Raw genomic sequence first — 15,746 nt, forward strand, 5'->3', positions numbered from 1 at the left:
AACTTTATCAACTAAGATGTTCCAAGTCTTGTAGATGGTTTGGGACCCTGATACACCATGTGTCCCATAGTTTCATAGGAGACTGCATATATTATAATCAACCTATGCATTTCCAGGTTTCCTTTAAGTTGCAGTAGAGCTCTTTCCCACCAGACAAATGAACCCAATAATATATATATAGTTATATAGTTACAGGTTGGCAATCATTGGTTTGGCTTATTATTAGCCCATCCAATCTCTGAAGTTGGTCCCATTCAATATGTGTGCACATCTGCTAGACTGTTACAAACATCTCAAATTGTTGAACTGCCTAGATTGTATTCTGGATTATTTAACAACCCCCACCCAATAATATATATTCTGTTCTGGTATCTTGATCTGCAGTTGCCTAGGTGGTTTTTTTACTTAAAGTATAGAAACTCAGCAACGAAGAATAATTTTATTACATTGAGTAGAGATAAAGTAAACAACGATTGAAAGGATGGTAACCTCAACTAACCTTCAAATTCAGGTTCATTGTTGAGTACAAACCCCCCTTGTTGCATTCCCCAAAACATAGAACTCGTCACCCTCTGTTTTGCTAGCAATTCAACTAAACCATGACTCCATAATGATTTGTTTATATGCTTAGCAAATATTCATGGATAGATTGAACAATCTCTAGTCTGTGGGCAGAAATTACTTTTTATTCTTTCACATAAATATGCAGGCAGTCTGAATGTCTGACCATTCAATATCCATTCTTATTCTTGAGAAATCCTATACAGAATTAGCAGTTGGACATGTTAATGACGGTGATTTGATGGTTATTTTATTTTTCTTGTATTAAAATATAGAATGGAATCTGTGATTCATAATCTGTGGTCAAGGATACATTGATGATATCTAACCTTCTATTTGAACTCAACCTGATAGGATTGATGAGAACATGGATGACACTAGCAAACGAGAACATGGATTGATGAGAACTCAACCTCAATAGTATCTCATCCAATCGGTGGCTGATGATTAAGATAGTCGTTGTATTGATTGTATTTCTCATGATTTTCCTATTTTTTGGGGGCATAACATTATATCAAGAATAATTAAAAAGAAATAGAAAGAAAGTGCCTTTTCAAAGGCCACGAGCCTTGCACCGTCAAGTGATGAAGTCTCATCCAACATTTCAAAAATTATATTTGCAGATTTGCGCTACCTTGTTGTACATAATATCATAAGCTTTTTGTGTGTATATACAATGAGAAGTCTACCATTATTCTTCCCTTATATTTTCTCAGGTAAGCTGTTGTTAGGATGACATGTCTTCATAGCTTCTTCTTCAGTTCTTTCTCGTTTGCATTTCGTCAGTGTGTTTGTGTTTTAAAGTTGAAACAGAGAACAAAATTAGTATAAATTCATTGAGTGGTCTACTTCTTGGCATTCCATTTGCATTTTCTTGGCATTCCATTTGTTCTCATTGTAGTTTCATTTGAGTGCAATCTAGTCTACTTTCTTTATTTTGTTTCATTTTTTATTTTCCTTGACCTATACTGTAAACAAACTAACTCGTGCTAAAACTCAAAACTAAAATGAGCTAGAATTTGCAATCAATGGTCAATTTGATTACAAACATGGAAATGAGATCGCACAATAAACTAACAAGTAACAAGAGGGGACTAGGGATCTTCTTAAGAAGTAAGAGTTAAGAAGAAACAGATAGGCTCACACTTTAGTTTAGATCAACTCTTAGGCAAAAGTCACATATCCTAGATTCGCCCTTGACACATGAATATAATTCTCAAAAGATTTGACCCATGACCCTACAAGGATTTTGGTTTTGTATCAGGTTCGAGTCTAAAAAGAACCGATCCAAACATTACCAACTAAGATATTTATCATTGTTAATTACTCAATTTTCATGTTTAAAAGAATTGATATTTAGCCATCATTGTCAATTACTCAATTTTTATAACTCAATTTTCTCCTATTGTTGTTAGATTTGACAAGGGTCACCAATTTTCAAGAACCTACACCTAGCTATTTGTTATAATTTTATGTGGACACTTTAAGCCATGGGACTGCATGGTGCAGTAGCATAACTAGGGGTGCAAATGGATCGGATCATGATCCGATTCAATCCTATTTGATTGAATTTAGTTCACATTTGTTCAGATCTTCACATTGGATAATATGATCCGACCAGAAAGTGGATCAGATTAAGATCAACCCAATTACAAAGGGCTGGCAAATGGAGAAGATATGGGAAGATGATGAGGATGAAAACAGACTTTTGTAGAAGATGAGGATGAAAACTCCAATTTTCAGAAACAAACCTGTGTTCCTTGTCTGCTAAGCACCTAAAACACATGAAAGGAAAAATGTTCTTGATAAAAAAAATGCAAAAATAAAACATGAATAATGTGCAAAACGGAATTCTGTCTCCTTGTCGTCTGAGAAGATGAAGACAAGGTTACCATCGCTAGAGAAGACAGATAATATCCTATCTCCTTGTCGTCTAAGATCTAAGATCAAAGTTGATGGAGGAAGAGAATGGTGTTTTTCGTAGAACAAAACACCAAATAGCATGAAAGCCTAAAAGGGGATGTGAGTATTTACTGGAGGCCGTAAACCTCGTTGGAGATGAAAGATAAAGTAGTTGAAGTTTGGACCATTGCAGAGGTGGGAGATGAGAACAGTCCACCCTCGATAAAGTTTTCTCACTCGTCATGCAACTTTTGTGTCTCACTGGGGTTGCACCTATTTGGTGAGACCCCGCGTCCATTATTTTGAGAATACTAATCCCATCTCATTGCATCATATCTCTCAAAACGAACATGAGAAAATAGAAATATTCAACAAATATTCTTATTTTCTCATCCATATTGCACGAACCAAACGGATTGCAAGGGAAATGTTCTAACCTCACCTCTAATCTTGCCTCCTTCACCCTCGCTTCCCCCCTCCTTCAATCCCTAATTCTTTCTCCCCTCCATTCTCCTCTACTGAACCTCTATCTCCTTTTCCTCTTATGCTCCCAACAGCTCTTCCACATCCCTCGTTTCCTTTTGCCCCTTCAACCCCGTCTACCTCATGTCCTTGTCTGCTCTCCCCCTTTTCTGCGACTCTACTTTCAATACTTCTCGACAAAGGCAAAATAATCTCCCCACTCTGTTTTTTATTACTACCATATGTTTTAAGGGTTCAGTTTAATACATGTGTTGGACATAATTGGTAACCTAATTTTACATGTTCATATTTGTAGGTTTATTTGGAGTGAACCCATCTATAAATCCTTATCCACGAGTGCAAAATGTTCATATTTCCTGGAGTGAAACCATCTATAATTTCACATGTTCATATTGCCTGGAATTTGTAATAGCTTGGAAGCTGCTTTACATTGTGTACAGAATCAAATCAATGGTTTTGCATTTTGGTTGGTCCATCATCATCTAGTAAAATTTCAATTGTTAGGTTCCTCATTTTTCTAGATTCGTCGGTTCACATCATTGAACAACTGAAGCTGGATTTGGAAAAATATCAGGTACCCGTATCTTGGACACACAAGGACCTAAGTAAGACTATGAAGAATATCCTAAACCTACAAGAGTGTTGCAATAAACAGCCATTTCTACTCAAAAGGAACTTATCTTTTCTCTCTCTCCCATTAACTCTTTAAATAATATATGTTTATTAATTATGCCATTAACTCTCTCCTTCCATAACTCATGCCACTACTTCTCTCTCATCTCAGTTACTTTATTAAATTGCATAGAATACGTTAACTTTATTTATATATCCATTTCAATTTAACTAGATTTTTATATATATTAGATATATTTGCATGGAACTACAATTATTATTAAAGATTAATTATATTGAAATTGGGATATTCCATGATATGTAATTGCACTAAATAATCTACTTCCATTTAAAATTATAATCCATTTATATTCCATTTGAAAAAAATAAAAATTAATTAACCATAATAAAAATATTACAGTAAGTTACTTAAATAAAACAAATAATTAATTTTATTGATACAAATATTTTTATTAATATAATAAAAAGAATTTAACTAATAAAAGGAATAAGATAAATTAAAAACTAAGATGGAATTATCAAACAATTATTAGTTTTATAATTAAATTCAATTTAGAACCAACTTAAGTTCTAGTGAAAAATAAAAATTTATATAGTTAATTAAATTTCCTAAGGAATTTAAATTTAACAAAAACTTAATATACTTAAATAAATTTAATTTTACTAATTTAAAGAATTAATTTTAAATATAGTTTGTTATTTTAAAATCAATTTAAATTCAATTAAAAATAAGGAAAATTAAAAAAAAAAAAAAACTCATTGGGTTTTCTAAAAAACTTATGAAACTCCCCACTTTTTTTACCTCAACAAAAACCTTCACTATTGTTTTGAAGAAAAGGTGCAAATACCTTCCTTTTGTCAGCATTCCAAATAAAAAAATTTGGATGTAATGCATGAATTTTACTTCACATCAGCCTTTTTACCTTTGTCCAAGAAGAGTAAGTAGAATTATTCTTTGAATGTTGTCTAGTAAAATAAACTAGTGGAGGGTAAAGTTGAAACTCTAATTATGTATGATAATGCACTAACAAGGATAATAGTATTTTGATAACTTCAATGCCTTTGTTGTCGAAAAGCCAAGGGAAATGAGGTATTTGCATTTTTTCTCAAAACTATAGGGGAGGCTTTTGTTAGGGTCAAAACACAAAGGTGGTTTATAAAATTATTATAAGAGGATAATTTTTTTTTATAATTTTACCTAATAATAGTATAAAAATAATAACAAACCAATAAAATTAGCATTAAAAAATAAAAAAATACAAAATTATCTAGAGAATAGGAAATTGTCACTCTCATTAAAGCGGAACTTATATTGTGATTGGATAAACCAAGCAGAACCCCCAAAAATAATACTTTAATTGAACTTAGATGGATACTATTTAATTAAAAATGTCGTAGAGCTTCATCTTAAACTTTGCTTATAAATAAAGTCCATTATGAGTCCTAACTAGTCTTCACTTTATTTTCTGTAGCCGTAACTGCAATTTTCTCTCCCAAAGAGAGAAAGAGGGGAAATGAAAAAAGTGAGGAGAGAGAGAAGGAAATATATTTCTAATAAACAGTAAAGTTTTTGGAGGAGATTTTCGGTACACGTGTTCCATAGTAGTAAAATAATGGGACAACCATCGGTCCGTCCGTTATCTGACCCATTGGCGCTCCTATTTCATGCCAATTGCCAAGTTCGCTGCATTGGATGTAACCCATTGGTGCTCTTATTTCATGCCAGCTGCCAAGTTCGCTTTATTGGATGTCGAATGGTCCTAGTAGTAGCTAAAAGTTTTATGTTAAACTCTGCACAATACATCGGAACCGTGTATTGGGAACATCTACCAGTGACAAGTAGGGGAGATGTTCCTAGACTGATGTGATCGCCCAAGTTTGACATAAATGGTTGTTAGAACTTAGAGATGTCAATTGCCTCTAATGTTGTCGTTGGACTGCTAAAGTTGATGTCACCACTTCACCAACTACACTAACACCATCCACCGATGTACTGATATAGACAACTAATTCAGCACTGATCTCTTGACGATTAACTCATGAAACATGTCCTAAAGCCCTATGCGTGCCTCACCTTTAGAATCATATTTACCCACATCACCTACACCTAAATTTCTATGATCCATTCAATCAGTTCTTGTTGTTTACCAACCGCAAGGAGAGAGCAAAAAGAGGGAAGTTGTTAGAAAAAGAATGTCAGCGAAGATACTCTAAGCAAGGTTTAAGACATGATTCAAGCCATGAAAATAGGGAATTATTTGGGCAATATTTGGCAGCCAAGTTACTAAGAAAAACAACCACTATAGCTGAACAAAACAACTTGATATTTTGGGATTCTTTTCATGAAAATATTGGCCAACATAACCTTTGGGAGCTAAAACATTGTAAAAAATGTGCATTTTTGTTTAAAATACTAGTTTGTTTTGTTATTGTGATCGCGAATGACCATTGTAGCTAAAAAATGAGTGAGGAAGGAGATATTGTGTCAGGTTTGGACAATTCAAACTGGATCCCAATTCATATCCATGTTTACATTAGTTATATTTAGTCTAGTCAATCAATCTACGCCGTTTTCTAAGTCCAAACAACTCAGGCCCGACCAACTTGTCATTCATTCTATCAACTCAGGCCCAATTAACAATGGTTTGACCACACTTGTCAATTTAGGCCTAGTTATATTTGTATTGTTTTTGCATTTTTTTTTGTTTTTATCATAAGTAACCATAATAAAATATATCGACATTTAACATATAAGATAGGGACTAATTAGTGATTACATAAACAAAGTATCGGTTTGACTTTCACACATGAAAGCTGAAACCGAACCGAGTTGTCGGTTTATTTTCTCACACAAACTGAAACCAACCGATGATGGTTTTGAAAAACTGACCAACTCGGGTTGGGTCGGGCCAATTTGGTCGGTTTGACATTTAATGTGAACACCCCTAACCCAAATTATTGTTAATAATTAATAATTCTAGAAATACTATTAATAATTATAAAAAAATATTAACATGAAAAATTTACCATAATTTTTAGGAAAATATTATTAACAAAACAATCATTATATTACTTCCTTTAAATTATGGAAAATTACCTATACTAATTATTTAACTAATCAATCAATATTAAAATTATCAAAATGGTTATTAAAATTAATCATCTATGATAATCAATATTATTCAAAAACCAACAATTGAATCAAGATAATTAGTTAATGATAATTAATATTACATTAATATATCTGATAATTTTCGATAATGATAATTCATATTAAAATTAATATTTAAGATAATTAATAGAAAATGAAAATTGATTTATGACAATTTTTATATCCACTCAAAATTATTTACTACAATATTTTTTATTTTCTATAATAATTATTTGAAATAGTAATTAATAATTATCAATTAACAACAATTATTAACAACTAATAGAAATTATAAAAAAATATTCATGATAATAAATTTTATTAATAATATTGATAATGATATTAATAATCCTTTAATAATATCTGATATTACTTAATTTTTTATAATAGTATTGATATTAATAGTAATTATTTATCTTTGAAAATATTAATAGCAATTAGTACTTATTAAATATTTATGAAAATTCTACAATTTCTAGAAATATTACCAATTTAATAATATATGAAAATATTAATAATTGATTGTAATTATTGTTAATAATAATTAATTAGTATCATCCTAATAATAGTGATAACACATTTTCTTTGTTTTTTTTTTGTTTGGCTTGTTTGGGCTCTCTGTTTTTTGTACATTCTCTCATGCACACCCCCTCCATTTGGTTCGAAGGGAAAGGTAGGAGACCTGTAGGTCCTGTACAAAGTTGCAAGTAGGGAATTGATTTTATTATTTTCCGATTTCATTATGGATTCAATATTTAAAAAATGATGATATGCAATTGTTATATACAGAGAGAGAGAGAGAGAGAGGTTGGAATTTATCTTATGTTTCTCTCTCTGATGAGTAGCTTTTGTGCTTTATGAATGATCTTTCCTTTAAGCTTTATAGGGGACATGTTGGGATTTTCTTTTATGCAATTGTTATGCATGCTCCAATGTTATTATTATCTCCAATCAATATTATCCTTGTATTGATTTCAACTTTCTCATGAAGTAGATAGAGTTACTGAATTGAATTTGTTCTCTTCATGTGCTTATTGGTTTTATAGTCAAATTGCACAATTGCATGCATGTTTTTGTGTCTATATATATTGGTCTCGTCTTACTATATGGTTGTTATGCCATTGATGTATAATATAGCCTTATTTATGATGTTCTTTCCACCAACAAAATATCATATGCACTTAAAAATTGAGTTCTGGTTATATTTCAGCAATTAAGAAATAAACCTCTGAAATTCACCTATAAATCTAGTGCCTCTAAAATTTTATAGTTGTACCGAGAATGGAAAAAATGGATCATGGTCACACATATTCTCTTGTTCAAACAAACTTCATTAAGTGCACGACAGCCTAAGTTGAAAGAAATTACATATCAACTTTCTGTTTCTTTCTTATTTTTCATCAAACCAAATACAACTTAAATCATTTGTTATTACTTCCACCCAATGTGTCCTGTTTTTCCATTTCATTCATATCGTGTTTGTGTATTTTTCGAATTTTTAATTGGAATGAACATTCCTGTTGATGGTACTGACTAGTGCGTCTGATTCTGAAACTCTCCCTGTTAAAGCTTTGCTATATTCAAGGGTAAGAAATACATCCTGGTTTAACGCATGAAGATACTAATGTATTCTTACCAGATGAACCTTTTCAAAAGCTTTTCATGCAAATACTAATGTTATTAACATGAACAGTTAAGCATAATTTTTGAATAATTTTTAGGAAAATATTATTAACAAAACCATCATTATATTACTCTCTTTAAATTATGGAAAATTACCTATACAAATTATTTAATTAGTCAATCAAAATAAAAATGATCAAAATGGTTATTAAAATTAATCATTTCTGATAATTAATATTATTCAAAGACCAACAATTGAATCTAGATAATTAGTTAGTGATAATTAATATTACATTAATATATCTGATAATTTTCGATAATGATAATTCATATTAAAATTAATATTTCAGATAATTAATAGAAAATGAAAATTGATTTATGAATTTTTTTATATCCACTCAAAATTATTTATTACAATATTTTTTTTTTATTTTCTATAATAATTATTGAAATAGTAATTAATAATTATTAATTAACAACAATTATTAACAATTAATAAAAATTATAAAAAAATATTAATGATAATAATTTTTAATAATAATATTGATAATGATATTAATAATCCATTGATAATATCTGATATCATTTAATTTTTTATAACAGTATTGATATTAATAGTAATTATTTATTTTTGAAAATGTTAATAGAAATTAGTAGTTATTAATTATTTATGAAAATTCTACAATTTCTAAAAATATTATCAATTTAATAATATCTGAAAATATTAATAATTTACTGTAATTATTGTTAATAATAATTAATTAGTATCATCCTAATAATATTTGATATTTATTAATATTAATAAATAATTATCATAAATTATTTGAAAATAAATTACTAGAAATTTCCAAAATAACCAGTAATTTATGACAATGAATAAATAATTATCAAAAATTTATTAATAATTATCATTAATAATATTTTCTGTTAACCATAACTTAGTAGAAACTAAATTTCCATAAATTACCAATAATTATCATAAATTAGTAGAAAATGAATTACTAGAAATTACATGAAATCTTCAAATAATGTAACCAAAATAAATTACCAATGATTGTCAAAAATTATCATAAAATAACAGAGGTTTCTAGGAACTAGCACAAATTATCATAAAATAGTAGGAATGTCCAAAAATATCAAGGTTTTTAAAACTGGACCAAACAAGAACCATTTTGGGGACCGGTTCCCTGGTCGAATGGTCAGACCGTTCGGTCTGAACGGACAACCCATTCTGACAAAAAAAAAAAAACAAAAAACAGCAAAATCAACGGTTTTTTGCCAAAAACTGGTTTTGCGATGAAGCAAAACTGGTCAGGTGATAGTTTCTTGGTTTTCTGGTCCGACCGTTTGGTTTGGTCCGGTTTTGAAAATGTTGAAAAATATAATTATACAATAGAAAATACTAGAAATTAGTAGAACTTTGTCAAAAATAACCTGTTATTTCCAGAAAATACAATAAACTACCAATAATTTATCATATAATTAGTATACAAATTTAGTAGAAATTGACCACAAATTATCATAAAATAGTAGAAATATCCTGAAATTATTAATAAATTACCAAAAATTAGCACAAAATTACAGATAACTACTATTGATAAATTAGTAATATAGATCATAAAATTAGTAGAAATTTTCTTAAACTTTATTAACTTTCAATATAGATCATCTTATATTTTTGTCAACTAATTGGATTTATTTCATTTGCCTATAATTTCTATTATTTTATTTTCGTTTAATACAATGTAGGTTTTGCACTCCACATCTTTGTATTTGGTGATGGCATATAATATTAACGTCATTTTTTAGTTTATTAACGTTTACAGGATCCGATTTGAGATCGACGAGTATCCAATTTAACCGTTAAGAGGATCCTATTTGATACGATCTTGATTTCCTTTATCGAAGGCTTTGGCCTGGAGTGAAGGGTCCGAGAACCCACTCTGATAGCGAGAGTCGAAATAGGGGGCTTTGGTCTGGAGTGAAGGGTACGAGAACCCATTCTGATAGCAAGAGTTGAAGTAGGGGGACTGCGATGAATAGCCAAAAGATGCAGATGAGTTGAGTCGCAGAAGGCAGGGGATTCAGAGGCGACAATGTATCTAACGCCACGGGAATAAAGCAAAGGATCGGAGCCAAAGTTCATCTTAGCAGAGAGGTTTGCCGGCTGGTCATCGCCTGTCTGAATAACTTGGTAAGTTCTGGTCCCTCTCCCAATATTTCCCCTTTGACGAAGGTGGAAGCTCTTTCTAAGGAGGTAAGTTCTGGTCCTCCTCTCTTGTAGGTTTGTTCCTTTGTTATCCAAGGCCAAGTTGTGACTTCCTGCTAAACTTTGTTGGAAGTTGCAGAATAATTTCAGATGGTAGGGGGTGGCAGGGATTGGTTTTCTCATAACCAACTCTGCTGGGACGGTATTGTGGGCTTATAGTGGACCTATTGGCATTACAGACGTGGTTGAAGCTAAAGTCAGAGCTCTTTTTATGGGCTTAACCGCTTAAGGATGGCTAGAACTATTCACTCTGCCCCCTTTTGTGGAGGGTGATTTGAAGAAATGCCATAGGATGGGCTGCTAATCAAGAAGGGGGTCCTGGGATTTTGGCCCACCTGCTCAACGACACTCAAGAGCTTTTGTTCTTTTAGATGGGTTTCTAGGGAACTGAATATGACTGATTCGTTAGAAAATCAGGGGTAGATAAGGCTTCATTGTATAGCGATAACAAATTTCCATTGTATTTTTTTGGCTTTTTTGGGCTTTCTGTTTTTGTACATTCTCTCATGCACACCCCCTCCTTTTGGTTCTCGATGAAAGTTACCTCTTGTCAAAAAAAAAAAAAAAAGCATATTAAGTGATTTAATATAGCAGCTCAATAAACGATCCTTGTCCCCAGATATACATTCTATACATGGTTGATTAGTATACACCATGAAAGTCATATGCAATTATATAATAAGTATTCATGCTTATCGAAAGATGCAAAGATATTTTTCCATCCTATTGATGTCTAAAGTTTTGTACTTCTGGCCTTCAAAGTACTTTAATATAGAGGTCCAGTCCATTAGGGTTCTTTCAATGCAACCAATGGGGGCTTCCGTGGCTGAGCTTTTGTTTATTGGATATATGTCTATTTCAGTCTTTCCACATGAAACCATGAGCAAGCTTAGAAGAGAAGGGGATTCCATGGGTGAGCTTTTGTTTATTGTCATCTCAGGAAGGGGTTTCTGACTCTTGTGCCTTACCATTCTGATTGTTTTTTTGCTGACACTGTAAGTATAGGACAAACCATATACCATTCTTTTGCCATCTTGGTACTACTATGAAACTTGGAAATGAAAGGAGGATGGGGAATAAAAGAGGTGGCCAATGATCCAGTTTGCTATTTCTTAAATGTTATGGTAGTACAGCACATACTCTCTCTCTCTCTCTGACACACACTGATATACACTAGAACACATGCACACAGATACCTCTGAATAATGAAATATCTAACCATTCAAATTAGTGTTGTGACAAATGAAATACCTAACCATTCAAATTAGTGTTTTGTGACAAACGGGAGACTTTGATAACAATCTCTAAGTAGTCTAGAAATCTCCAAGTAGGTATAATACCATTCCAGCATCATAGATTTACACCAAACAAGGGTTGACTTTGATAACAAATGGGAGACTTTGCTGTTAATATTTGTTTCTTTTTGCCTCTTTTTTTGTAAAGTTCCAAATATTGGGGAGACATAGTCATCCTATTTCTGTACATCACTTATATTTATATCTAATGAAATTACTGTTATTGATTAAGAAAATAATTTTTTATTAAAAAAAGGAAGAAACTTGTTTATGGAATAAGCATACCTGTACAAGTTTGTGCAGTCTTTAGCATATTGGGGTGTTTTCAGAACCTAGAACTTCGTACTTGTGCTATTTTCTAGAGAACCAAGTGCTGCTAAAGTTTTTTATCATTCCAGATTTATTTCTTCTTGGTGCAGGTTGTTTGTTAAAGGAAAATATTCTTTTCTTTAACTGAATAATGCAATTAAACTGTTGATGAGACTGCCCTTTCTGAGAAGCCAAAGGTTAAAAAACTTAAAACCCAACCAACTATTAGGCCACCATGCTGGTTGGTTGTTAGAATTTATGAACCATTGGGACAGCAAAATAGAATGGAATATTAACTGAGCCTGAATTCTTAATTCCATCTTGCACAACAAGTATGTTGGACCCAAAAATATTTAATATACATGACCTTGTTATCTACATTTTGTTGTTGTTGGGATTCTTCTTGACCTTTCTTTTACTTGTAGAGAGAAGGAAGTAGATGAATGGAATGTTAAGAATGATTTAATTGGGCCTTTCTCCATTAGATTCCAGCAACTAACATGTTTGTGTTCATAGTTATGTATTGCAACTCTTTGATGTTATTAATTTGCTTACTGAATCCATTTATCAAAAAAAAATTGCTTACTGAATCTAATTACCCAACAAATTTTGCTTATTAGGGTAGAAGATGGGAACTTTGTTAAGTATTTGGTATTTGGTGAAGGCTGTCTTGCCTGAGTCAGCTTAATAATATATAGGGCTAGGTTGGTCCCAACTTCCAAGTTAGATAGGAAGATGAAAGCTGCATTGGTTAGGGGATAAGTGTTTTTTACTTTCTCAATCTGTTATGTGGATATTTTATTGCTTTGGCAAAGGAAACCCTTTACATATTGTGCTCATTTTATTCAACAATCAAGAATACTATGCTGACCCCCAACCCCAAGCAGTAAAGAAATGTTGGACTGACATGGGAGTTTTAGCAAAAAAAATGCTCTATACCAAATTGATGTAGGATCACTGGGTAATCTTAGTAAAGTATACCTGGTTTAGGGTCAAAGGTGACGAAGGCAAAAGTTTAGAAAGTTTGGAAAAACTAAGGCTGTGTTTGGTTTGAAGGAAAAGGTAGAGAGAGGAAGGGAAAGGTAGGAAACCTGTAGGACCTATACAAAGCAAACCTGTACAATTAGGGAATTGATTTTATTATTTTCTGATCTACATTATGGATTCAATATTTAACAAATGGTGATCTACAATTGTTATGTACAGAGAGAGAGAGAGAGGTTGGAATTTATCTTATGTCTCTCTCTCTCTCTCTCTCTCTCTCTCTCTCTGATGAGTAACTTTTGTGCTTTATGAGTGATGTTTCTTTTAAGCTTTATAAGGGAGAGGTTGGAATTTTCTTTTAATAAATTGTTATGCATCTTCGATTTTATTATTATCATCTCGAATCGATATTATCCTTGTATTGGTTTCAAATTTCTCATGAAGTAGATAGAAGTTACTGAATTGAATTTGTTCTCCTCATGTGCTTAGTGATTTGCTAGTCAATTTGCACAATACTATGCATGTTTTTGTGTCTACATATATTGGTTTCATCTTACTATATGGTTGTTATGCCATTGATGTGTAATATAGCCTTATCTATGGTGTTTTTGTTTCTACATATATTGGTCTCATCTTACTATATGGTTGTTATACCATTGATATGTAATATAGCCTTATCTATGGTGTTCTTTCCACCAACAAAATATCATATGCACTTAAAAATTGAGTTCTGGTTATATTCAGCAGTTAAGAAATACACCTACGAAATTTACCTTCTAGTGCCTCTGAAATTTAGTAGTTGTACCGAGAATGGAAAAAATGGATCATGGTCACACATATTCTCTTGTTGAAACAAACTTCATTAAGTGCACAGCAGCCTAAGTTGAAGCAAACTACATATCAACTTTCTGTTTCTCTCTTATTTTTCATCAAACCAAATAAAACTTAAATCATCTGTTATTACTTCCACCCAACATATCCTGTTTTTCCATTCCATTCATACCGCATATGTGTATTTTTCAAATTTTTAATTGGAATGAACATTCCTGTTGATGGTACTGACTAGTGCGTCTGAAACTCTCCCTGTAAAGCTTTGCTATCTTCAAGGGTAAGAAATCCATCCTGGTTTAACCCATGCAAATACTAATGTATTCTTACCAAATGAACCTTTTCAAAAGGTTTTCATGCATGGGTGTATCTGTCTTTTTAGTTTCTTGGGTGGGATTTAATTTGTCTTGGTGTCCAACATTTGTCATTCAGAGATCCGATAACAGATCTAATAACAGTTTTGGGTGGGATTTAATTTGTTTTGTTGTCCAAGTTTTGTCATACAGAGATCTGATTTCAAACTGCTTTCATTAGATGCCAAACAAATTGGTCTTCCAACAATTTCAGATTTACTTAATCTTTCTAGGTCCATTACCGTGTCAAAAGGATTGATTTCCAATCACCCAAACACAACTCAAACTAGGCTCATTACCATGTCAAATCTGAGGACAAACAGAAGTCTAAAAGCTGAATTGTGTGTGCACCTGAATGTCTTTAGTCCTGTGATATTTAAAAATGGAGGTGGTAGGTTTTGCTGCAACCTCTGAATCAATGGACACTCTTTCATCTCTTCTTCTTGTGGGAAATTCCCAAAGAGGGCCCTTCAACTGAGTCAATAATTAATATGTACAGGAGCTCCGCCTTTTGACTGTGGATTTGATATTTAGGAAGGGTGGTGTACCTTGGTTTACAACTGAATCTTGCCAGAAAGATGAACCCCTACAACTGTTGTCACACTGATAATTTAAATACGATTTGTTCTTGGAACTTGTATCTTACACACTTTTCCTCATACCCAGTTACCCCTTTAATGTCCAATTGAGTTTTTTGTATAGGTAAATGTGCGAGTAGGGCCCATTTTAATATTTTGCATAGGTAAATGCGTACGTGGGACCCACAAATAATATTTTCATGTTTGAATGTGTTATTGGGTCCCATACATGGCATTTAACATGTATGTAAGAGGGATTGACAAGTATGCTTGCCAAATAGTCTTTTGGTCTTTCTAGCTTTTGAAAAGATCTTTAAAATTTTGCAACCAAACAGTCTTTGGTCTTTGAGGATCTCTACCTGTGAAAGCTCACCAGTCTGTTGAAACAATAACATAGGTTTGAAACAAAACCATTTAAGCTAAAAAGACCACTTTTCTTATTTAAATCGCGAACTAAAATTTAAACTTTAATCATATATCGTTAATAAAATTGATAGAAAAATAGTAAGTTACTTATATGTTAAAACGTTAAACACCTTTATTTATCTATCTATCAGATTCGACACTTTAAACTTATGATAAGAGAAAAATTATAAGAAAAGGAAGGAAATAACATATGAGGCTAACAAAATAATCGGTTTTGGGAATGAATCGATTCGGGAGGGGCGAGAACCGAAACCGACCCAATCATTTATTTCAACATAATCATGGAACCGGATCCTTTATAAATGGTTGGGTCTACTCGGGCCAGTCGGGTGGACCCGAAGCGTTGACAGC

This window comes from Nelumbo lutea, chromosome 1 (genome assembly GCF_056320005.1).
Source record: "Nelumbo lutea isolate HS-2025 chromosome 1, American lotus-T2T, whole genome shotgun sequence".
NCBI classification, from domain to species: Eukaryota; Viridiplantae; Streptophyta; class Magnoliopsida; order Proteales; family Nelumbonaceae; genus Nelumbo; species Nelumbo lutea.